Source organism: Marmota flaviventris, chromosome 3, assembly GCF_047511675.1.
Source record: "Marmota flaviventris isolate mMarFla1 chromosome 3, mMarFla1.hap1, whole genome shotgun sequence".
NCBI classification, from domain to species: domain Eukaryota; kingdom Metazoa; phylum Chordata; class Mammalia; order Rodentia; family Sciuridae; genus Marmota; species Marmota flaviventris.
The window spans coordinates 48,288,955-48,304,124 of record NC_092500.1 but is presented as its reverse complement, the minus strand read 5'-3'; the positions used below and the strand labels follow the sequence as shown (position 1 = coordinate 48,304,124).

Genomic DNA, 15,170 nt, shown 5'->3' with positions numbered 1-15,170 from the left:
AGGCCAGCAGCCTAGCTGAAATCATGGTGGCACACATTGCACACGTAGGGTTTTGCTTCGCTGTGCTTGAAAAGGTGGGTAAGCAGCAGGAAGCACATCTTGAAGGCCTTGCCACATTGCTTACACATGGAAGCCTGTTTCTCCCGATGCACATGCAATGCATCAGCCCGGTTGGTGCAGTACTCACACTCAGGACACTGAAATGGCCTCAGTCCTGTGTGCTTGGTCATGTGGTACTTGAGCTGGTTGATCCACTTGCATTTGTAGCCACATTCAGGACACTGGTACTTCTGTTCCTCCTTGTGTATTCATTCTCATGTGGTACTAGAGGCTAGAGGGGTCGATGCAGGCATACAGGCAGAGGTGACAGCAGGAAGGCTTCCCCCATCCCCCCCACCCCGTGGCTGCGGCTGTGCCACGTAATCTTCTACCGGGTCTTGGTGCTGTAAGCAGTCAGGACACTTGTAGACCTGAGTGCCCCCATGCCCTTTCACATGGTGATCTAGCACAAACTGTTGGCAACATGCAGAGTCACAAAAGCAGGGCTGAGCAACATCCCCATAGATTTAAACTGAGTGGAATTCACTGGTTCACGGGTCTCCTGCCAGTGGTGAGTGACTGGCGCAGCTGCAGTCTCTTATGCTGTTCTAGGTAGTGCTTCACCAGACCTGCTCACTCCCGGGCAGCAGAGTTGGCCTCCGTGGCTGAAATGCTGCTGCCTCCCGTGCTCTTCAGAGCTGGCCAGCTAGGGAAGGCCTCCTGGCAGGTCCCACACTGCAGCCACCCAAACCCCATACATACTAGGCAAGGGTTATACCACTGGGTTATGCCACCAACTCATTTTATTTTATTTGGGGGCAGATCTTGATATGTTATTTAGGCTGGGCTTGAACTTACAATTGATCAATCTTCCTGTGTCAAGCTCCTGAGTAGCTGGGATTACAGGCATGAGCCATGTGCTGGCCCTGACAAGGTTTATGAGCAGTTTTATAAGGTAGTACCTGCAGGATCAACAGAGTCGGGGAACAAAGAAATAGGAGCGGCCAGAGAGGAAACTGAACTGTGTGATGCAGTCACTCCCCACTGGCAGGAGTCCCCTGAACCTGTAAATTCCACTCAGTTTGAATCTATGGACGAGTCACCCAGTTAGCAGCCTTTGGCCCCTCTGATGGTTCTTTTCTCCTTGAACTGTTTTCTCCATTTGGTTTCTAGGACCCTGCACTCTCCTGGCTTTGCTTTTATCTCCTTAGTCTTGTGTTTTGTTGGCCCCTCTTTTCCTCTCAACATCTTACTGGTATAGTATCTTGGACCTCAGTCTAGTTACTTCTCAGCCGCTTTGTTCTCTCATCTCACCTTATAGCTTTAAATATGTCTCTGGGGCTGGGGTTGTAGCTTAGTGATAGAGCGCTTGTCCCGCATGTGTGAGATGCTAGCTTCAATCCTCAGCAACAGTAAAAATAAATAAATAAATAAATATATTATGTCCATCTACAACTAATTAATAAATAAATAAATACTGTCTCTTTGCCCAATAACTTCCAAATTTATTCCTCCAACACAGACCTCTAAACTCTTGTATACCCAACTGCCTTCTCTTTATCTAATTGTATGTCTAACCAATATTTCAAACTTTAATTAGTTCTCCCATTCCACCCCACTTCTCTCTACCACCCAACCCACTCTATCCACTGTCCTCCATCATTCCATTTTCCCAGGCCCCAAACCCTGTTGTCATTTCTGATTCCCCCCTTCCTGTCACACTCAACACCCAATACATAGAAAAATCCTATTGTATCTACCTTTTTTATTTTTTAGTTGTAGATGGACACAATACCTTCATTTTATTTATTTATTTTTATGTGGTGCTGAGGATCAAACCCAGTGCCTCATACATGCAAGGAAAGCGCTCTGCCACTGAGCTACAGCCTCAGCTTTTGTATCAGCTTTTGAAATAAACTCAATCTGACCACTTCCATCCTTGGTCTATGTAATTTTGCCTCTGAGATGTTTCTATTGTCTCCTGTCTGGTCATGTCAGTCCTCTGCTCAAAATCTCTTCATGGCTGCTTATTTTGCTCAGAATGAAGGCCAAAATACTTCCACTGACCTTTAAGTCCTTTATATTGGTCAGTTTTCTGTCACTGTGACAAAATACCTGAAATAACCAACTTATAAGGGATAAAGGTTTATTTTGGCTTACAGTTTCAGCGGATTTAGTCCCTGGTCTGTCGGCTCCATTGATTTTGGATCTGTAGTGAGACAGAACACCATGGCAGGGAGTGTACGGAAGAGCAAAGCTGTTCACAGCAAGGCAGCCAGAAAGTGAAAGAGAGAAACAGGAAGAGGTTGGGGTCCCAATATCCTCTTCAAGTGCATGTTCCCAAATACTTAATTTTCTTTCACTAGCTTCTTTTCTTCTTTAATTTGTTTTGTACTGGGGATTGAATCCAGGGGCACTTTTCCACTGAACCATACCCCCCCAGCTCTTTTTATTTTTTAATTTATAAACAGGGTCTCACTGAATTTCCCAGGCTGGCCTCAAACTTGCAATCCTTCTGCCTCAGCCTCCTGAGTCATTGGGATTATAGGTGTGTGCCACTATTCTTGGCTCCTTCTACTAACTTCTTAAAGTTTCTACCACCTCCCAATAGTGCCAAACTGAAGACCAACTCTTAAACACATGGATCTTTGGGGGACATTCCAAGTCCAAAATACAGCAGCCCTATGTGATCTTGCCTTTGGTTATCACTCTGATCTCACTTTCACTTCATTCCCCTTCATTCAGTTCTCCTAATTCTCCTTGAACATGGCAAGCATATGTCTGTTTTAGGGCCTTACACAGACATTCATCTATCTGGAACATTCTTGCCCAATGTCTGCATGGCTCACCCCTCCCTCATTTTGACTCGTGCAAATATTATCTTCTTTATAAAGGTTTTTCTTGTCAGCTTTCTGTCACTGTGATAAAATACCTGAGATAATCAACTTATAAGGGAGAAAGGCCCTACCATACCCACCAGCCCCATTATTTCCAGTATCCCTGCCCTGCTTTATTTTATCATCATAATCCTCATCACATTTGAACACACTAGATACCATAAATCATTCATTATATATTGTTTACCTCTATTTTGTTCATTGTATCTCAGGACCTACAGAAGATTCTGATACACATTGGAGTTTGATCAATATTATTAGTATTTTGTGTGTGTGTGTTGCTTGGGATCAAACCCAAGGCTTCACACATGCTAAGCAGATGCTTTATCACTGAGCTACATCCCCAGCCCTAACCAGTATTATTGAATTAACAATTATTTATACCATTATTATACTAACTATTAATTTTCCATGCAAATATCTTTGCAGAGCCTATAATTTCAATATTTTTATGGCATACTTTAAGATTAAAACTTATAATCTGCTACTATTCCTTTGTCACTTCACTGAAAAATCATAGAATCCTCTTCTTCAGATTTCAAAATACCCATCCTTTCTGTATTTGCCCAAGAGAAACGCCCCCATTTATGTACCTAAACCTTGCCTGGAGTATAAATCACAGTAACCAGTCTCTGTGAGTCATACACAGAGACAACATGGCCTCACAGGGTTGTGGGACTGGGTTGCCACGGTAACCTCCACTCTCATCTTCTCTGAGCTTAATTGTTCATTTCTAAAATTGCATGCTCTTGAGGTTTAGCATGCTTCAACTCTGCCAGGCCTCAGCTGGCAGGAAATTAAGTGATGGTGTTATTATTCATCATAATTATTTGCTAATGATAATTTATATTTAGAAATATGAGAGAATATAGGAAAAGTGGAATTTTTAAGAAGGCTTTCAATTCATCTAATGCTATATTGGCACCAGTTTTGCATGTTACAGGAACATTCTCTTTACTTCTCTGGCCCCCAAAGCGCACTATGCCCATCACATTCCTCTATTTTTCCATCATATTTGTGCTTCAAGATGAGAGCTCACAGAACGTGCCTTCTTGGTCTCGTACTTTAGGAAACTCAACCAAAGAAAAAAACTTGTGAGAGAAGATATGATTGACGAAATTTAATTTGTGGGTGAAAGACCTAGTTATTAGAAGGAAAAGGAAGCCAGGCTCAGTGGCACATACCTATAATCCCAGTGACTTTGGAGGCTGAGGCAGAATTACAAATTCGAGTCTAGTTTCAGCAACTTAGTGAGCCCCTGTCTCAAAATTTAAAAAAGAGAAAGGACTGGGATGTGCTCACCAGTGGTAGAGCAGTCCTGGGTTCAATCCCCTGTACCACCAAAATAAGGGGGCAGGGGAGAAGCCAACAATAAATTCTCCAAATTATTGGTTATTTGGGAAAAGGAATAGTTTTCATTTTGAGGATAATAAATCTGGAGTAGCTCAAGCAATAACACTAAATGGAGATATTTTTCCTGTGCATTTTCAGAAACGATACTAAAATTTTTATAGCTAGTTTAATTTTCTGGTTATATTTATATATCTCAAATCAAAGAAGGCTTAGCCTTAATTCTAAACCACTCTGTTTTAGCCTTAATCCTAAACCTTAACATACCCTGTAGGCCTAAACCGAGCCAGTGACTGTGAGCATTGGGGAAGATAGGTACAGACTTGCATAATTATTTATGAGATGGAATCCACCATAACTGTCTACAGTGATATCTTGTTCCATTCCTGCTTCTATGACAAAATATTCAGGCCATGTAATTTATAAGTAACAGAAGTTCATTTCTCGTGGTTCTGAGGGTAAGAAATCCATGATCAAGGTGCTGGCAGATTCAATGTCTGGTGAGGGCCTATTCCATATAGATAGCACATAATGTGTCCTGACATGGTAGAAGGGAAGGGCAAAGGGCAGACAAGCCCCTTCGGGCCTCATTTATAAAGGCACTCATCCCAAATTCATGAGGACTCTACCCTCATGACCTAGTCACCTCCCAAAGGCCTCACCTCCTAAAACCAACACACTAAGGATTGGATTTCAACATAGGAATTTGGGGAGGACACAGAGATCCAGAATGTAACAGCAGATAGCAGATGAAGAGAAAAGATGTTGATCTTTACCTTTGCAGCATGACTGTGTAGAATAGTGACTTGACACGTCCTATTGTTGATTTAGGGCACCTATTATGAGAAGGTTTGTGAAGAAATGGAGATTCCATTTGGAGCACCTGGCCCAGCTAGGCTAAGAATGTCAACAGGCACTTAGGTTGAGCTGATCATATGAGAAGCTTAGACCTACAGACTTGGGAGCAAGTTGGGCCAGGCCACAGAAGCTTTCTAAGTTCAAAGATTGTTGAGGATCATAGCCAGCTCACAAAGGCTACATTTTACCATTTGATTTCAAAATAAATCCTGCGAAAATATATACACTAATAAATAGTATGTGAAAGTGTGACTAGATATGGCTCTGCAGGCCTCAGAGCCTGCAGTTTCAACTGTCCATAGGTGTGAGGAATCTGCAGGTCCTGAGAAGCAGAACCACATTCTTGATACACTGTCTTTTATTCTGCTAATAGGCATGGCTTGGATTATTAAATAAAAGCTAAGGAGGCCACTGTTTTCAACTAGTGTCCCTGTACTGGGCCCCAACAAACCATATCGAAAATCAAAATGGAGTCACTTATGCTGAGGTTCCATGTCACCAGCTGTAACTAAGTTGTCATACCTTCTGAGAAACCAAGAAAAGTCTATAGCCAAATTTCTTAAACAAGCCAGCTACAGTTGGCATGATGATTAAAGTTTCCTTTGCTTTAATCCTTGTATTCTTTAGTCCTTACAAAAAAATAACCTGAGGGCTGGGGTTGTGGCTCGGTGGTAGAGCATTTGCTTAGCACATGTGAGGCACTGGGTTCGATCCTCAGCACCACATAAAAATAAATAAATAAAATAGAAGTACTGTGTTCATTTATAACTAAAAAAAAAAAAAAAATTTAAACCCAAGGTAATCTGATGTTAACCAATCAGTTATTTTTCTCTGGTTCCATTCCATGGGATCTCCATCTCTTCACAAGCCTTCTCATAATAGGTGCCCTAAATCAAGGATAGGCAGTGCCAAGTTACTATTCGACAATAGTGACAAAAGTTATAAAGTAACTTTTTAAAAAGCCAGTGTTCTTTTTGTTATTGGTTTCTGGGTTTTTTAAGCTCAGTCAACAAACATTTATTCTATTTTATGGAATGAAATGTCTCTCGATTGTAGAATGGGAAATAAAGCCATTAAGATCCTTAAGCTAACTTGTAATTTTGTTCTTTGACAGATCGGTGTTCCAGAAGTCAAGAGATAAGAGTTTCAAAGAGGCAGAGTGCTCAACTGTGCCAAGTGCTGCAGAAAGCGGTTAAATTGGAGACTGAAAAATCTATGAGTCTGTCAATTAGGAGATCACCATGACCTTGACTAGACCAGTTTTATTTTTTCAAGCTGGAGATTAATGCTTGACTAAAGAAGGTAAGGACAGAAATCTGTTTGTATTGAGCTGACAAAAGGGAAAGGTCACAGGATTCAAGAATTTTCCTTAGTCCAAAAAATACAATTTATGTTATATATATTATATCATTTACATTGAAATTTTATAAGAGGGGTGTGTGTGTCTGGGGATTGAACCCAGCACCTCACAGATAGTAGGAAAGTGCTCTACACTGAGCTACATTATCAGAACCTCTTTGTAGGTTTTAAATCACCATATCAATCAGCTTTTAATTACTATAATGAAATACATGAGACAAGCTACTTTATAAGGAAAAAATGGTTATTTTGGCTCATAGTTCTAGAGGGGCAAGGTCAAGGTGCTATATCTGGTGATGGCATTCTTCCTGGCAGAGTCCCAGAGTGGTACAGAGCATCATATGGCAAGAAACAGGAGTACTTGTGTGTATTTCTTTCTCTGCTTATAAGCCACCATGACTCAATTGTGGGGGCTCCATCCTAGTGACCTTATATAATCCTATTCACCTCCCAAAACCCATTCCCCTCACCTCTCAACACTATAGATTAAGTTTTCACCCTCTCAATATCTCACAATGAGAACTGAACTTCAACACAAAAAAAAGCCTTGGGGAACACTCAACTATATAGCAATCAACATTTAATTTCATTTTCTGCACAGATGCATGAAGAAGAGGAGGAGACAATACACTGGAATTCTTAGTGCTTGAGGTAGAACAGTGAGTTCATAATCTCTCTCTTTTTTCTTTTCTTCTTCCTTCTTCCAACGTTTGATAATATGCCCACATTACATTCAAAAGGAAAAAATTAAACACAACAAAAGCATATCATGCAAGGTATTTATCAATGGTTACTACTGTTGAATAAATTCATGAGTGGCCATTGTTTTAAACTAGCCTCCTGTGCAATATCCCAGCAGATCGTACCAAGCCAGAAGGGAGTCAATCAGTGCAAACTGACAATCAAATTGAGCTTTAAGGTGAGCTAGTTTTCTAAAAAATAAATAAATAATCACAGCAATCCATGGAAGGATCCTGGTTTACCTGAGCTACCTAAGAAAGCTCCCTCTTTTAAGACTATAAGGATGTTATGCTCAAATTCGGGACCCCCAAAAGACCACCAGAGACCAAGATCGATGTAAGCAGCAAAGAGGTGTTTATTGCGAGCTAGCTCGGTCCTCCCGCGCTCACACAGCAACTGGTGACGCTGAGAGGCCCCGAGCCCAGGGTTTGCAGCAGTTTTATACATTCTTTGGAGAAGGCAGGGACTTCACATACATCATAGCATCTCTTAGCAAATCATCACACACCGCGGGAAAATCAAATAACAACTCTAAAACATGATTAGCACATTCACTGGCGGGAACAAGTTGGGTAGGAGTGATTGGTTACTACAAGAGGGGGATTCGTTTGAACTGATTGATTTAAGCCAAAAAGGGTGTACGTGCTGAACTACATGGTTTCCCAACACGTTATCAACCATCATAAACTACTGGGAGGGTCATCTGGCATTCCAGGTATTTCCCTGCCTCATGCTGATTGGTGGCTACTAGGGGGTTGCTATGGATCCCCACCTAGCCTGACTGAGTCAGGGACACCTGGCGAAGTAGATAAACAACTTAGCAGGGTGGGAATGTGCCTAGGAGTGTTCTTGTGGGTCTTTCCAAGGACAAAGGTGATGTCCCTTCCTTGGACAGGCTTTGCTCTGAGTTAGAGGTTGGTTGTTCAAGGAAAGTAACTTTGAAATGACCAACCCATTTTTTGTTCCCTGTTTCTGCTTTCTTCAGCCTTCTTCTGTCTATAAAGCCCAACACCTCAGCTCAGCTCAGTGGAATATTCATTGCATTCTATAGATGAGACGTTGCTCAATTCTAGAATCATAATAAAAACCAATTCGATTTTTAAACTAAGTTTGCTGTAATGTTATCTTTTGAAATGCCAGATGAGTAAGGAATAACAAGAAAGTATCGTTTTTCAGTATTATTTGAAACTTTTAGTTAGATATATTTCAATATGCAGGCTATGCATTTGAACACCAGATGAAAGTGTAGAACATTGAAACTATCAACATGCAGGTTTAACCCAATAAGCTCTTAACCCTGGGTGTATACTCACCTAAAGAAATTTGGAGAAAATTTTAATGCCCAGACCAATTGCATTTGAATCTCTTGGGGGTGCAGCCTAAGTATATATCTATATACGTTTTTTTAAAAAAAAAAAAAAACTTCCAGGAGAGGGGCTGAGGTTGTGGCTGAGTGGTAGAGCATTTGCCTAGCATGTGTGAAGCACTGGTTTGATCCTCAGCACTGCATATAAATAAAATAAATGTCCATTGGAAATATATATATATCTCAGGAGGTTTTGTGCGCAGCCAGGATTGAGAACAGCTCAATTAATCTATGTACATAACAGTACTCTGTCTGAAAATCATTCCATTAGCTACAAAGTCGGGGGTTCTCACAACCTCCTTCTTTGGATTCGATAATTTGCTGGGATTTTCACAGAACTCAGAAAAGGGCTTTACTTACTGTTGCTGGTTTATTATAAAGAATACATCTCAGAAACAGTCAAGTAGGAGAGATGTATAGGGAAAGATATGGAGTGTTTAGGGGTGTGGGAATTGCATGGAGCTTCCATGACCTCTGCCCAGAAGTTCTCCCTGGAGGGAGAACTTGATTGATCGAATTGATTGAAATTATTAGTCATTGATGATCTCATTGGCATACAAAGATACCCACCACTCCAGAGGCTCCATTTTAGGAGCTATGTGCCAGGAACCAGCAACAAAGATCAAATACATATTTTTATTAGATAGGTAGATGATAGAATAGTTTTGTTTCATTTTCCTTACATAGACCAGGCTGGCCTAAGAGGAGAAATGGACCCAAAGGGATCCACGGTCTAAGCAGGGCTGAGACTAAATATAGCATAGGTCAATAGATTACATACGCAGAAGAGGGCCAGCTGGGAAGCCAAGAAGTCTGAAGCTTCAAATCCTAGTGACAAAAAAAAAAAAAAAATCCTAGCAACAAGAATGAACAACAGAACTATGAAATTTGTCAGAGGGAGGTGTGAAGAGCTCCCAACTCCAGGGCCAAGAGCCTTTCACTGAGACCAGAGACTGAAATTCTGAATAGGGTGAAGCTTAAGGGCACCTACATTGTCCAGACAAGTGCCAAATGGGTCCTTTGATCCTGAGATTCTATGACACTTAAATAGCAACTGTCTGGTTAAGAAAAAGGGCAGTGGGTAGGGTGTATTGGGGAGAAAGACTGTGAGAAAGTATAATATTTCATTTCATAAATGAAAAACAGGATCTGTGAATTGAGGTTATGTTTGAAAGTTTTCTGCTTCAAGAATGTGCACGTGCCTGTTGTCCCAGTACTCTGGAGGTTGAGGCTGGAGGATTGCCTGAGTCCAGGAGTTTGAGACCATCCTGGGCAATTAGCAAGGTCCTGTCTCAAAAAAAAAAAAAAAAAAGTATAACTTGAGGATAGATGACTTGAGACAAGTCATAAAAATGATGTTTTATTTAAAGAACCTCTTAAGTTTGTGATAGCTATCAAATATATTCCAAATATATATTATGGAAGAATAAGTGTGTTAAATAAACCTCTGATTATAAAATGACTTAAATACATGATTGATTTGGTATTTAATAATCAGTGTTTCAGCACTTCAAAGGTTGATTCTAAACACATTCACGTATCACTGCAGATATCCTTTATCTGGATTCAAAGACAGAACCCACTCAAGAATGCCAAGGACACTCGCAGAACATCCCACAGCCTGCAAATGAAGGGACAGTTTATCTTCAGATAGCCAGTTAGTGCTTTCATTGAAGGCACTTGTCTGAGTTGGGTCATTTGTTACAAAATATGGCAAATAATATTGTAAATAATAGAAGAAATTAGCAAAGATACTTGAAGTTTTAAAATTGTTTGAAAATGGACAAAAATGTTAAAACTCATTTTGTATAATCAGCTAGAAATGAGAATTCTAAGTAAATACTTTTAAAAATAATAAGTATCATGTTTTGAGATCTTCATTGTATATACTGTGTTTTTCATGTTTTTGTGGAACTAAAGCAAAGAGAGGATTTTACAATTTCTAACTAGCTCAAGAGATGTCAGCTCTGTTTTTACAAAACAATTTAAAATTAAGGATGTGGATCAATGAAGTCACCAAAAAGGTTACCGGGGGCAATTCTTTTAATCAATAGAAACACAGTTGTACAAAGAACAGACAGGCGATGTTAAGTTTCCAAGTCCCTTACTGTCCCCTTAAAAGCATACAATGCTCACGGGAAAGCATTCCTCCGGCCACCACAGATCCTCTTTCACGAAAGCTTTCATCCTAAAGCAAATAACAAAATGGAGTGTCTCTTTCTTCTGCAAGAGTCCCCCATCCGGTGGGAACGTGGCTGACTTTGTTTTCCGCCAGCATGCAGGATGTCATTTGATCTGCAGTTGCACAGCTCATCTCTGGCACTTGTCTCTGAGGCTGCTCCTTTGCTGCTGTCCAAAGCCTTTCTTGAGATAGGAACAAACATATACCAGCTTGCTTGCCACCTACCCTGCCACCCGTGTCTCTGCAGTGTGACGAAGCTCCCATTTGTCTTCCCCAGGAGCGGCTCCATCAGTATTCTTGCCATGACTGAACCCACAGGAACAAGCAAAAGACAATCACCAATAGCAAAGCGCGGAATACAGATGTTCTGCACAAACCTCTAGGTAACAGCCATCATAATTCAGTCTCTAAGCTGGACACGACTGGAGAATAAATGACTAACACAGATGCTGCTACTGCTTAAGAGTCAGACAGGCAGGAGCAGACAGAAGTCCCAGGCAAACACTTCAGTGATGATTTATCTGCTACCCGATTGTTCTCATACAACACAAAAAAGCATCTCTTTGGTGTGAAAAGAGATGCCTAAACTCAGCCAGTATGAGTCTTGGGTCTTCCATTGACCAACTGTGTGATTTCTGGCAGGGCTTAATTTCTTCATGTATACCCAGGTCCACGCTTACTGGGAGAGAGGGAGTCACTCTGAAGCTCCACCTCTTGATGGTTCCATGTTAAGTCACTTGAAATTCATCCTCCCTGATTCTAATAACTGGCCTCTTGACTGGTTCACAAGCCAAAGGGCCCTCCACTCCCCCAATCTTTCCCCAGCTCCAATTCTTATCACTGGATTTAGATATGCTTAAGTTAATTCAACCCATATTTGGGTTTCCAGCAAATGGGTACATTCTCTGCACTCATAAAATTGACAAATGGATTTAAAGGAGTATACAATCAAATAATGATACTCAACGAGTAACGAGCCGGGGGAAATGCTGTGGAAAAGAAGCACGAGGGGCTATAGGAGTGAATGAATGCCAGGGAGACCAAGATTTCAAGGAAGGCTTTCCCAAGGAACTGACGCTCAAGCAGAAATCTGAAAGATGAGAAGGAGTTAAGTGGACAAAGAGAGGTTGAGGAGTACAGAGGAAAGAGTATGGCATGAGAAACTGAAAGAAAGTGGGATGACTTTTTGGTATGGAGACCCCATAGTTTTCTTTTGATGTGAAAATAATATTTGAGATTTGGGATCCAAGAGGAATGGGAAATCACAGAAGGGTCATAAGCATGTTGATAGCAAAAAATAGATTTCCATTTCTTAAAACCCAATGGAGAATGTGGGAATGACATATTGGACTGGTGAAAGAACAGAAGTGGAGAGACTAGCCAAGAGGCCATTGCAATGATCTCGTGGCAGATACCTGGACTGGAGTGAGGACCATGTACAACACAATGCTGAGTTCTGGGGTGACAGGGCTGAACAGGATGGATTCAGCCTCTACCTCAGTGGAACTTATGAGGAAGACAGTAAACTAGTCTTCCCAACTAGGCTAGGAATGATGAGGGTGACAGAGTTCTATGAGTACACTAAACAGAATTTCTAGAATACCTTGGCCTGGAGCCTGGCCTTGAGACAGCCCTTCCAGAATAAGCTCTGTTCCTTAAATCTCAAGTCAGTGGCTCACTGATGAATCAGATAGATGCTAAGTTCTTGTCTGGATTTCTGGATGTCACTGTTTTGGATTTCATATCTTTGAAAGAGTAGGCTCAGTATCCAAATTTCAATCTTTATGTTTTGGTTCTTTCCTTTCCAACCCCAGACCCAGGCCAGAACCACTGTATGCCAAAGCATGACATTTAGAAAAACCTTTGCTCAACCAGGTCAACATCTCCAGCTCCTGGTCCACCCCAGAGGGGTGCTCTATGCAAAATATTTGGCCTCTCTGTTTTTCCTGGTCAGTCCCCTAGTGACTCCCACTAGCTCCCAAGATACAAAATGTACAAAATGTTAATGTACAAAAAAACAGAGGAATGATATATTGGACAGGTGAAAGAATAGAAGTGGAGAGACTAGTCAAGAGGCCATTGTCATGATCTGGTGGCAAATACCTGGACTGGAGTGAGGACCGTGTATAACACAGTGCTGGGGTGACAGGGCTCATACCAAAGGCACTCATACCAAAGCCGCATTGATGTTCTTTTCTGAAATAAGTGATTTTCTGAAAAGAGTGGAACCACTGTGGCTTTCATTGTGGGTTTTAGAGTATCTGAAAATAAATGGAGATTCTGATGAAAATCCTAAACTCATAAAAATAAAACTATAATAAACAAAAAAGGAATTTTAGAATAAGTGGTTAATTATGACTTTTGCACATATAAAATTCCACGATTGAGTGCTTAATAAAAAACTGTCGTGCATATGCCATAGTGTATTTCTGAGTGATAATTTGCATGGATGATGTCCTCACATTAACCAGCTCCAGCAAACTTAGTAATGAGAAGCTTGGAGAGGAAAACAAGACTCTGGCTCCATTAGAATAATGATTAATTCATAACTGCAATTAACACCTTGGAAGGTCTCAATAGAGAAGCTAGCTGGATGTGTAGCAATGACGTAATCCGACTGTTCCTGTCTGGGATGTGCATCGGTGATGTTGGGACAGAGGACAGACTCTGTATTTTTAAGGAAAAAGACTTAGTTCTCCTGGAACTTGGTTCAAACAATGATTTGTTTCAATATATTTTAAAAGAAATTCTCATGCACAAATAATAGCCCTGCCTCCCCTCAGACAGATAGACAAGTCACTCAGACACAGACACACAGACACACACACACACACACACACACACACACACACACACGTTTTCTGATGTCTTTAGGGGGGAAAAAACTTGGAGATCATAAATTATCACATCAACTTCTGATCTTCTGTGTGATTGTGGAGAAATTTGTGTTAATAACTTCAATGCATGAATAAAGATTTTCTTGTTAATTTGTATTCAAAAGCCAAGAATGTGCAGGTGTTACTGAAACAACTGGTGCGCAACCAACGGTTTTTCCACATTAGCCACAAATAATGGACTGTCTTGGTTTGTGATTACAGCCTCCAGCTTTGCCTCTAGGAGTCAATAAAGAGACCAGCTATCACCTGATTGCCTTTTAATACCCTGAGTCCCATTGGCTGTCACTCTTGCATAGGTAAAGTGGCTGAGTTATTTAGATATTCAGAGCAACTGAATCAGATCACTGTGAGGTAAGGCAATCTATTGCTTAATAACTGGCTGGCATCATAAAATCTGCCAAATGATCATATTTTGATGCAGCTGAGCGAGTGGCACAGGCAGTAGCTTCCTTGTTCTGGGAGAAGCACTGAGATGGTGGTGAAGGAAGTATGGATGGGCCATGTCAAAATATGCCAAATGGATGTATTAATTATTTTGAGGCTGAAATCACTGGAGAAATTCTAACTTCAAAATAGTTCATTTGGCCTGTCTTTTTTCACATGCAACAAACCATAAAAATTCTTTCAAGAGGGCTGTCCTTCATATATCAAGGCTGAAAAATAACCTTGATCACCAGAGACTGGTAATTGGGGCTGCAATAAACCTGAATAAACACACTGAAATAACTCTTATCTTCTAATAGCTTCTACATAAGATGTTCCCCATATCTCTTAGTAACATCCCTAGAATCTACTACCCTAATCCAGAGATTCATCTGTCCAGAAATTTTTTCACATATTTATTGTCTAAAGAATAGAAGCAAGGGCTAGGGTTGTAGCTCAGCAATAGAGCGCTCGCCTAGCACATGCGAGGCCCTGGGTTCGATTCTCAGCACCACATAAAAATAAATAATAAATAAAATAAAGGCATTGTGTCCAACTAAAAATTAAAAAAAAAAAAAAAAGAATAGAAGCGAGCTGGGGATATAGCTCATTGGTAGAGTGCTTGGCTTGCATGAACAGGTTCTGGGTTCAATCCCCAGTACCACCCAAAAAAACAAAACTAAACTAAAGAATATAGAAGCATCATGCTTTGGTCATTTTTTGGACTTCACTCTCTTGTGAAGATCCCCTTTTATATGTACATTTAATGAAACTCATGCTTTTCTCCTGTTAGCCAGCTCTTTATTAATTTGGTTCCTAGAAACAAAGAACCCCCATAAGGAATAGGGGACATGAAAAGAAAAACTAAGGGGTTATATTAGGCAGCTTTTTATCACCGTGACCAAAATATCTGACACAAAGTCGTGGAGGAGGAAAGGTTTGTTTTGGTTCATGGATTCACAGGACTCAGCCCGTGGTCTGCCAGTTCCATTGCTCTGGGCTCAAGATGAGGTACAACATCATGGTGGAAGGACAGAAAGTTGTTCAGCTCCTGGTAG

General features: G+C 40.8%; 1 long non-coding RNA gene across 1 annotated transcript in view; it reads right to left on the bottom strand.

Moving 5' to 3' along the window:
* The window catches only part of LOC114087549 (uncharacterized), a 5,200-nt gene extending 2,911 nt beyond the window's left edge, over window positions 1-2,289 (bottom strand). The window contains exons 1-2 of the long non-coding RNA XR_003581859.2: window positions 2,200-2,289; window positions 188-331 (exon numbers count right to left, since the gene is read on the bottom strand). This is a non-coding gene — a long non-coding RNA (uncharacterized lncRNA). The remainder of the gene's footprint in view (window positions 1-187; window positions 332-2,199) is intronic.
* Between the last annotated feature and the right edge of the window lie 12,881 nt (window positions 2,290-15,170).